The sequence below is a fragment of the Panulirus ornatus genome, chromosome 13, assembly GCF_036320965.1.
Source record: "Panulirus ornatus isolate Po-2019 chromosome 13, ASM3632096v1, whole genome shotgun sequence".
Taxonomy (NCBI): domain Eukaryota; kingdom Metazoa; phylum Arthropoda; class Malacostraca; order Decapoda; family Palinuridae; genus Panulirus; species Panulirus ornatus.
In genome coordinates this window covers 29594682-29603994 of record NC_092236.1, presented here as the reverse complement: position 1 = coordinate 29603994, position 9313 = coordinate 29594682, and positions in this window count along the sequence as shown.

Below are 9313 nucleotides of genomic sequence, written 5' to 3'. Positions count from 1 at the left end.
ATACCCTCCCTTTTAATTTTCCGGGGAATACTCAAAAAAATTAACCTCTTAATTTAATCATTCTTACCCCTTTGCCTTTTATAAGGGGCACTACACCATTCCCAATCCTCACACCTCACCGGTCATACTACTTTTAAATACCTTACCATATAAAAATAAAATTTAAAAAAACCCCAAACACCATCAAACTACCCCTATCAAAACAAATTAACCCTGGGCTAGGGCCGGCAAATAAAAACAACTTCTAGTAATATTTCGAATACCCTTTCTCTCACAATTTGACAACTTAAATCCTTTATTTCCCAAAAACCACAAAACCTAATGAAATTAACAAACCTAACTTTAAAAAGGGGGGGGAATAATACAATAAATGCATTAACCCACCTTCATAAACCTACAAACCTCCACCCACATCGAACCCCCCCGGGAAAAAATTTAAACCCGTACTAATTCCTTTTATAAAACAACCATTCAATATAATACAGTACCCTTGTCTCAAAGGGTACAGGGGCCCTATACCGTTATATCCAAAACCCATCCTTATACTTTCTTACCAAACCCAACTTACAACCATATAAAATACAATAAATCAAAACCCCTCCCCACTTCAAAACCCATAAAAAACCTCCACCACCGGGATAAAACCCAACCTTGAAAAGGGGCAAATTACCCCACACGGGGCCTGCAATAAACAAACTATTCCATATAATTACTCAATCCCCTTTGGGTCTCACAATGTTCCATAATTTCACCGGTACTTCCAACAACCACATACCACTATATTCTTTACTTGCATTCATATTTTTTTATTTTTGAACACTTTTTATGATTTATCTCCATCATTAATTTCAAACTTTTTCTTTATTAAACCCCAAAATTAAAGGGTATCAAGTTCTAATATCATAACATTAATTAGTAAAACAACTAACAATATAATTTTAAATTTTGTTTTCAAGCTAGTTAGCTTTGATGTTTCCTCATTTTTCCTAAATTCCCATTTAAAACCCTTTTAAATATTTTTTTGTTCTATAAAATCATTTATTTTTAAATCTTTTTCATTAACTGTTTAAATAGTAAAAAACTTTATTTTAAAATAAAGGGAATTTTTTTTCTTTAATTTTTAAAAGGGGTACACTCTTTCACTTCATTCATTACAATCCTTATCCCGAAAAAAACTTTTCACTGAATCAACAACTTCCCCAAACCCAAATTCTTAAACCATCCAAACACTTTAAACCCTCATCAAGGCCTCTCAACCATAAATCTACATACAGACATTTTTTTCTAATATTTTTTCAAAAAAACTCTTAAAACAAAAACCATTTCCCCACTCCTTTTACCCCTTCTAAACCACCTGCTCTTCACCCTTCCAATCAATTTCCCCTTAATTTCAAAATAATTTTCAAAAAATTATACCCTTAATTTACACACTCTAAACCCTTCTTTTACAATTGGGACTATAACATTCCGCCAATCCCAGGGACCTCACCAAATCATACTACATTAAAAAACCTTACCAAACCCTCAAAAAAAAAAATAAACCCCATTTCAATAAATTCCACTGATCCTCAAACCTCTTGCATCCTCTTTTATATTCTGTAAAGCTTTTTCTACCTTTTTCTCTATTTACCAAAACATTTTTCCTAAAACCCCCTCACTTTGCAAAACCACCTTTACCCCAAAAAACCCCATATTTCCCCCTCTATTTATCAACAAAATTCAAAAAAACCTTCAAAAAACACCCATCTCCTTTTCACATCACCATAAATTTTATCACCTCCCCTTTTCCCCCTTCATGAATTCCCATTTCTTCCTTCTTACCACTTTATTTACCTCCTTTCCAAAAAAATCTTTTTTTTCTCCCTAAAAATTTTTATCCTTTACCCAACTCTTTTTCCCTTTTTTCACCCTCACCTTTCTCTTACCTCCTCCTCTTTTTTTTATACCCTCCACTCTTTGGTTTTTCCCCAAAAAACTTTAATCCTTTTCTCTTCCTTTCATTAATCTTACTTCTCTCCACCACTATTCCCCTTTTTAATCCCCACCTCCCCCTTCTCATCCACAACTTTTTTCCAATCATCACTATTCCTAAATACATCCATTCCACCCCCACCCCCCTTTACCTCCTTTTTCTCCCCTTTTTTCCATTCTTTACTCATCTCTCGGGTACCCCCCTCACACAATCTCTTTCCCAAGTTTCACTTCTTCACCACCTCTTCCCCCAAACATTCTCTCTTTTTTTTCTAAAACCCCCAAAAAAACTTCACATTCGCCCCCACAAGAAAATATCAACTCCTCCATTTGCACCTCCACACTTAAACCAAATCTCTCTTTCTTCTAAAATTAAACGAAACCCAAAACCCTTTTGGGCATTTTTCCTACTTACATACTATCTTTTTTAAAATCCCCTTTTTTAAAACCTTGTTTTTCCCATCACCATCCTTTTTCAACAAAATCTAAAACTCCTTCCATTTCCTTTTACAACACTAACACTCCTTTCCCAAATTTTTCCCTAAAACCCACATTACCACCTTTCTTCAAATCACCCCACTATAACCCATGTTCATTAAAAAACCCTAACACACCTTTCACTCTCCAAAAACCTTCCTCTCATTTTTTCTTCCATCCATCATATTCACCAATAATCACCCATCTCTCCTAAAAAATTTTCATTTTACCCATACACTACAATTTGTTTTTTTACTCTTCCCTTCCCCCCACAACCCATTAATATTTTCCCTTTCCCCTTTGCTTTTTCCCTCTACTAACCCCTGACTTTCCCAAAAACTTCCAAACCCCCTTTTCCCCTTTCCCCTTTTTGCTTTTTTCATAAACCAAAACACCTTCCTTTCCTAAAAAACATATACCTATTTTCTTTTTTTCTCATCTTTTACCCACACAATTTGGGACACCCCAATTTTACCCTTCAAAACCTCCTCCACTCCTTCTTTTTTTCCTTTTTTAATTAAAAATCGGGGGGGGGGTTTTGGGCCCCCTCCCTCCCTTTTTCCCTTCACACCGTAAAAGGGTAAAAATTTTTTTTTCCCCACCCCCAAATATTTTACATCTTTTATCTATCATTACTTTTATTTTTTTAACCTTCCCCCACTTAAAACCCAAAAAAATCAAAAAGGCCCCCCTCACATAAACCCATTATTACTTACACAAAACACCAAAACATACCCTACACCAACTTTAATACATATAAAACACACCAACATATACATAATCACTCACAAATTCATTTTCCTTTATTCCTTTCCTCCCACCCCCAATCATAAAATACCACCTCCTCCCCCAAAAAATGCAAAACCACAAAAAAAAAAAAAAAACCCTTCCAACACATTCAACCTACTTCTTAATATTCAAAAGAACCCCCCGCTCCTATCACTCAACCTCACAAAACTTTCCAGGTTTTCCCAAACTTCATTGCCTATTCAATCCTTCACACCACCCTTTTAAAACATCCTCCAATTCACACTATTTTCCCTTTCCACCCTTTCCATTTTCCCCCATATCAACCCCAAATGAAAATTTTTTCCCCTCCCAAACTTTCCGCTTCATGGTTCCATCCGCTGCCAAATCACTTTCCTTCTTCCTACATGTACACTTGCCTTACATCCTCGATAAAAACTTTTCACTGTTTCTAACTAAACTTGCGTCCAACACCATATATTCTTAATACCTTCCACAGAGTATATCTATCATCTCTATCATATGCCTTCTCCAGATCCATAAATGCTATATAGAAATCCATTTCCTTTTCTAAGTATTTCTTCATATACATTTCTTCAAAGCAAAACACCTGATCCACACATCCTCTACCACCTTCTGAAACCACTGCCCTTCCCCAATCTGATGCTCTAAACATGCCTTTACCCTATCAATCAATACCCTCCCATATAATTTCCTAGGAATACTCAACAAACTTATACCTCTGTAATTTGAGCACTCCCCTTTGTCACTTTTTACCTGTTGTACAATGGCACAATGCAAGCATTCCGCCAATCCTCAGGCACCTCGCCATGAATCATACATACATTGAATAACATTACCAACCAGTCAACAATAGAGTCACCCTTCTTTTAATAAGTTCCACAGCAATAACATCCAAACCCGCTGCTTTTCCGACTTTCATCTTCCGCAAAGACTTTGCTACCTCTTCTCATTTCACCAAATCATTTTCCCTAACCCTCTCACTTTCCACAACACCTCGATCACAGCACCCTATATCTGCCACTCTATCATCAAACACAATCAACAAACCTTCGAAATACTCACTCCATCTCCTTCTCACATCACCAGTACTTGTTATCACCTCCCCGTTAGCTCCCTTCACTAAAGTTCCCATTTGTTCTCTTGTCTTACGCACTTTATATACCTCCTTCCAAAACATATTTTTATTCTCCCTACAATTTAATGATTCTCTCTCACCCCAACTCTCATTTTGCATTCTTTTTCACCTCTTGCACCTTCTCTTGACCTCCTTTCTCTTTCTTTTATACATCTCCCGCTCATTTCCATATTTCCCTGCAAAAATCGTCAAATGCCTCCCTCTTCTCTTTCACTAATAATCTTACTTCTTCATCCCACCACTCAAAACCCTTTCTAATCTACCCACCTCCTACGCTTCTCATGCTAGAAGCATCTTTTCCGCAAGCCATCACTGCTTCCCTAAATACATCCATTCATCCTCCACTCCTCTTACCTCCTTTGTTCTCACCTTTTTCCATCTGTATTCAGTCTCTTCTGGTACTTCCTCACATAAGTTCCTTCCCACCTCACTCACTCTCACCACTCTCTTCGCCGCAACATTCTCTCTTATTTTCTGAAAACTTCTACAAATCTTCACCCTTGCCTCCACAATAAAATGATCAGACATCCCTCCAGTTGCACCGCCTCAGTACATTAACATCCAAAAGTCTCACTTTTGCACGCCTATCAATTAACACGTTAATAGAATAACGTTTCTCTGGCCATTTCTCGTACTTACATACGTATACTTATGTATATCTCACTTTTTATAACCAGGTATTACCAATCACCAGTCCTTTTTCAGCACAAAAAATCTACAAGCTCTCCACCATTTCTATTTACAACACTGAACACTCCATGTATACCAATTATTCAACTACCGCATTACTAACCTTGCAATTCAATCACCCATTTATAACCCGGTCTCGTGCATTCAAAACCACTAACACACTCATTCAGCTGCTCCCAAAACACTTGCCTGTCATGTTCCTCCTTCACATGGACCAGATGCATATGCACCACTAATCACCCATCTCTCTCCATCAACTTTCAGTTTTACCCATATCAATCTAGAATTTACTTTTCTTACACTCTATCAAATACTCCCACCACCCCTGTTATCAGGCGTAGTGCTACTCCTTTCCCTTGCTCTCGTCCTCTCATTAACCCCTGTCTTTACTTCCAAGACATTCCCAAACTACTCTTCCCCTTTACCCTTGAGCTTCGTTTCACTCAGAGCCAATACATCCAGGTTCCTTTCCTCAAACATAATACCGACTCTCCTATTTTCTCATCTTGGTTAGATCCACATATATTTAGACACACCAATTGAGCCTTCGAGGAGGATGAGCACTCCCCGCGTCACTCTTTCTTCTGTTTCCCCTTTTAGAAAGTTAAAATTCAAGGAGGGGAGGGTTTCTAGCCCCCCACTCCCGTCCCCTTTAGTCGTCCTGTACGTCACTTGAGGAATGCGAGGGAAATATTCTTTGTTCCCTATTCCTGTGGACCAGGGATAGCAAAATAGAAAAAAATAAATATAAATGATATTGAAATATCACACACCCCTGCCGCAAACCTACATTCACTGAGAACCAATCAGTTTCCTCTCTTCATTCATGTACACATGCCTTACATTCTCGATAAAAAACTTTTCACTGCTTCTAACAACTTGCTTCCCGCGCCATACATTCTTCATACCTTCCACAGAGCATCTCGATAAACTCTATCATATGCCTTTTACAGATCCATAAATGCTACATACAAGTCCATTTGCTTTTCTAAGTATTTCTCACATACATTCTTTAAAGCAAACACCTGATCCACACATCCTCTGCCACTTCTGAAACCACACTGCTCTTTCCCAATCCGATGCTCTGTACACCCCTTCACCCTCTCAATCAATACCCTCCCATATAATTTACCAGGAATACTCAACACAATTATACCTCTATAATTTAAGCATTCACTCTTATCCCCTTTCCCTTTGTACAATGGCACTATGCAAGCATTCCGCCAATCCTCAAGCAACTCACTATGAATCATACATACATTAAATAACCTTACCAACCAGTCAACAATACAGTCATCCCTTTTTTAATCAATTCCACTGCAATACCATCCACACCCGCTGCCTTGCCGGCTTTCATCTTCCGCAATGCTTTTACTTCCTCTTCTCTGTTTACTAAATAATTTTCCTTACCCTCTCACTTTGCACACCATTTCGACAAAAACACCCTATATCTGCCACTCTATCATCAAACATATTCAACAAACCTTCAAAATGCTCACTCCATCTCCTTCTCACATCACCACTGTTTGTTATCACCTCCCCATTAGCCCCCTTCACTGAAGTTCCCATTTGCTCACTTGTCTTACGCACTTTATTTACCTCCTACCAAAACATATTTTTACTCTCCCTAAGATTGAATGACACTCTCTCACACCTTCTCTCATTTGCACTATTTTTCACCTCTTGCACCTTTCTCTTGACCTCCAGCTTCTTTCTTTTATACATCTCCCACTCATTTCCATTATTTCCTTTCAAAAATCGACCAAATGCCTCTCTTTTCTCTTTCACTAATAATCTTACTTTTTCATCCCACCGCTCACTACCCTTTCTAATCTGCCAACCTCCCCCGCTTCTCATGCCACAAATATCTTTTGCGCAAGCCATCACTGCTTCCCTAAATACATCCAATTCCTCCCCCACTCCCCTTACCTTCTTTGTTCTCACCTTTTTCAATTCTGTACTCAGTCACTCCTGGCACTTCCTCACACAAGTCTCCTTCCCAAGCTAACTTACTCTCACCATTCTCTTCACCCCAACATTCTCTCTTCTTTTCTGAAAACCTATAGAAATCTTCACCTTAGCCTCCACAAGATAATGATCAGACATCCCTCTGGTTGCACCTCTTAGCATATTAACATCCAAAAGTCTCTCTTTCGCACCCCTCAGTTAACAGGTAATCAAATAACGCTCTCTGGGCATCTTCCTACTTACATACGTATACCTATGTATGTCTCTCTTTTCAAACCATATATTCCCAATCATCAGTCCTTTTTCAGCACATAAATGTACAAGCTCTTCACCATTTCCATTTACAACACTGAACACCCAATATATATACCAGTCATTCCCTCAACCACCCCATTACTCACCTTTGCATTCAAATCACCCATCACTATAACCCGGTCTCGTGCATCAAAACCACTAACACACTCATTCAGCTGCTCCCAAAACACTTGCCTCTCTTGATCTTTCTTCTCATGCCCAGGTGCATATGCACCAATAATCACCCACCTCTCTCTATCAACTTTCAGTTTTCCCCATACCAATCTAGAGTTTACTATCTTACACTCTATCACATACTCCCACCATTCCTGTTTCAGGAGTAGTGCTACTCCTTCCCTTGCTCTAGTCTTCTACCTAACCCCTGTCTTTACTCTAAAGATGTTCCTGAACCACTCTTCCCCGTTTACCCTTGAGCTTCGTTTCACTCGGACTTAAAACATCCAGGTTCCTTTGCTCAAACGTACTAAATATCTCTCCTTTTTTCTCATCTTCGTTACATCCACACACATTTAGACACCCCAGTCTGAGCATTCGAGGAGGATGAGCACTCCCCGGGTGACTGCTTCTTCTGTTTCTACTTTTAGAAAGTTAAAATACTAGGAGGGGAGGATTTCTTGCCCCCCTCTCCCATCCCCTTTAGTCGCCTTCTACGACACATGAGGAATGCGTTGGAAGTATTTTTACTCTCCTATCCCCAGGGATATATATATATATATACATATATATATATATATATATATATATATATATATATATATATATATATATATATATATATATATATATATATATATATATATACATATGTTTTTTTTTTTATACTTTGTCGCTGTCTCCCGCGTTTGCGAGGTAGCGCAAGGAAACAGACGAAAGAAATGGCCCAACCCCCCCCATAAACATGTATATACATACGTCCACACACGCAAGTATACATACCTACACAGCTTTCCATGGCTTACCCCAGACGCTTCACATGCCTTGATTCAATCCACTGACAGCACGTCAACCCCGGTATACCACATCGCTCCAATTCACTCTATTCCTTGCCCTCCTTTCACCCTCCTGCATGTTCAGACCCCGATCACACAAAATCTTTTTCACTCCATCTTTCCACCTCCAATTTGGTCTCCCTCTTCTCCTCGTTCCCTCCACCTCCGACACATATATCCTCTTGGTCAATCTTTCCTCACTCATCCTCTCCATGTGCCCAAACCACTTCAAAACACCCTCTTCTGCTCTCTCAACCACGCTCTTTATATTTCCACACATCTCTCTTACCCTTACGTTACTCACTCGATCAAACCACCTCACACCTCACATTGTCCTCAAACATCTCATTTCCAGCACATCCATCCTCCTGCGCACAACTCTATCCATAGCCCACGCCTCGCAACAATACAACATTGTTGGAACCACTATTCCTTCAAACATACCCATTTTTGCTTTCCGAGATAATGTTCTCGACTTCCACACATTCTTCAAGGCCCCCAGAATTTTCGCCCCCTCCCCCACCCTATGATCCACTTCCGCTTCCATGGTTCCATCCGCTGCCAGATCCACTCCCAGATATCTAAAACACTTCACTTCCTCCAGTTTTTCTCCATTCAAACTCACCTCCCAATTGACTTGACCCTCAACCCTACTGTACCTAATAACCTTGCTCTTATTCACATTTACTCTTAACTTTCTTCTTCCACACACTTTACCAAACTCAGTCACCAGCTTCTGCAGTTTCTCACATATATATATATATATCTTCTTTCTTTCATACTATTCGCCATTTCCCGCATTAGCGAGGTAGCGTTAAGAACAGAGGACTGGGCCTTTGAGGGAATATCCTCACCTGGCCCCCCTTCTCTGTTCCTTCTTTTGGAAAATTGAAAAAAAAACAAAAAACGAGAGGGGAGGATTTCCAGCCACCCGCTCCCTCCCCTTTTAGTCGCCTTCTACGACACGCAGGGAATACGTGGGAAGTATTCTTTCTCC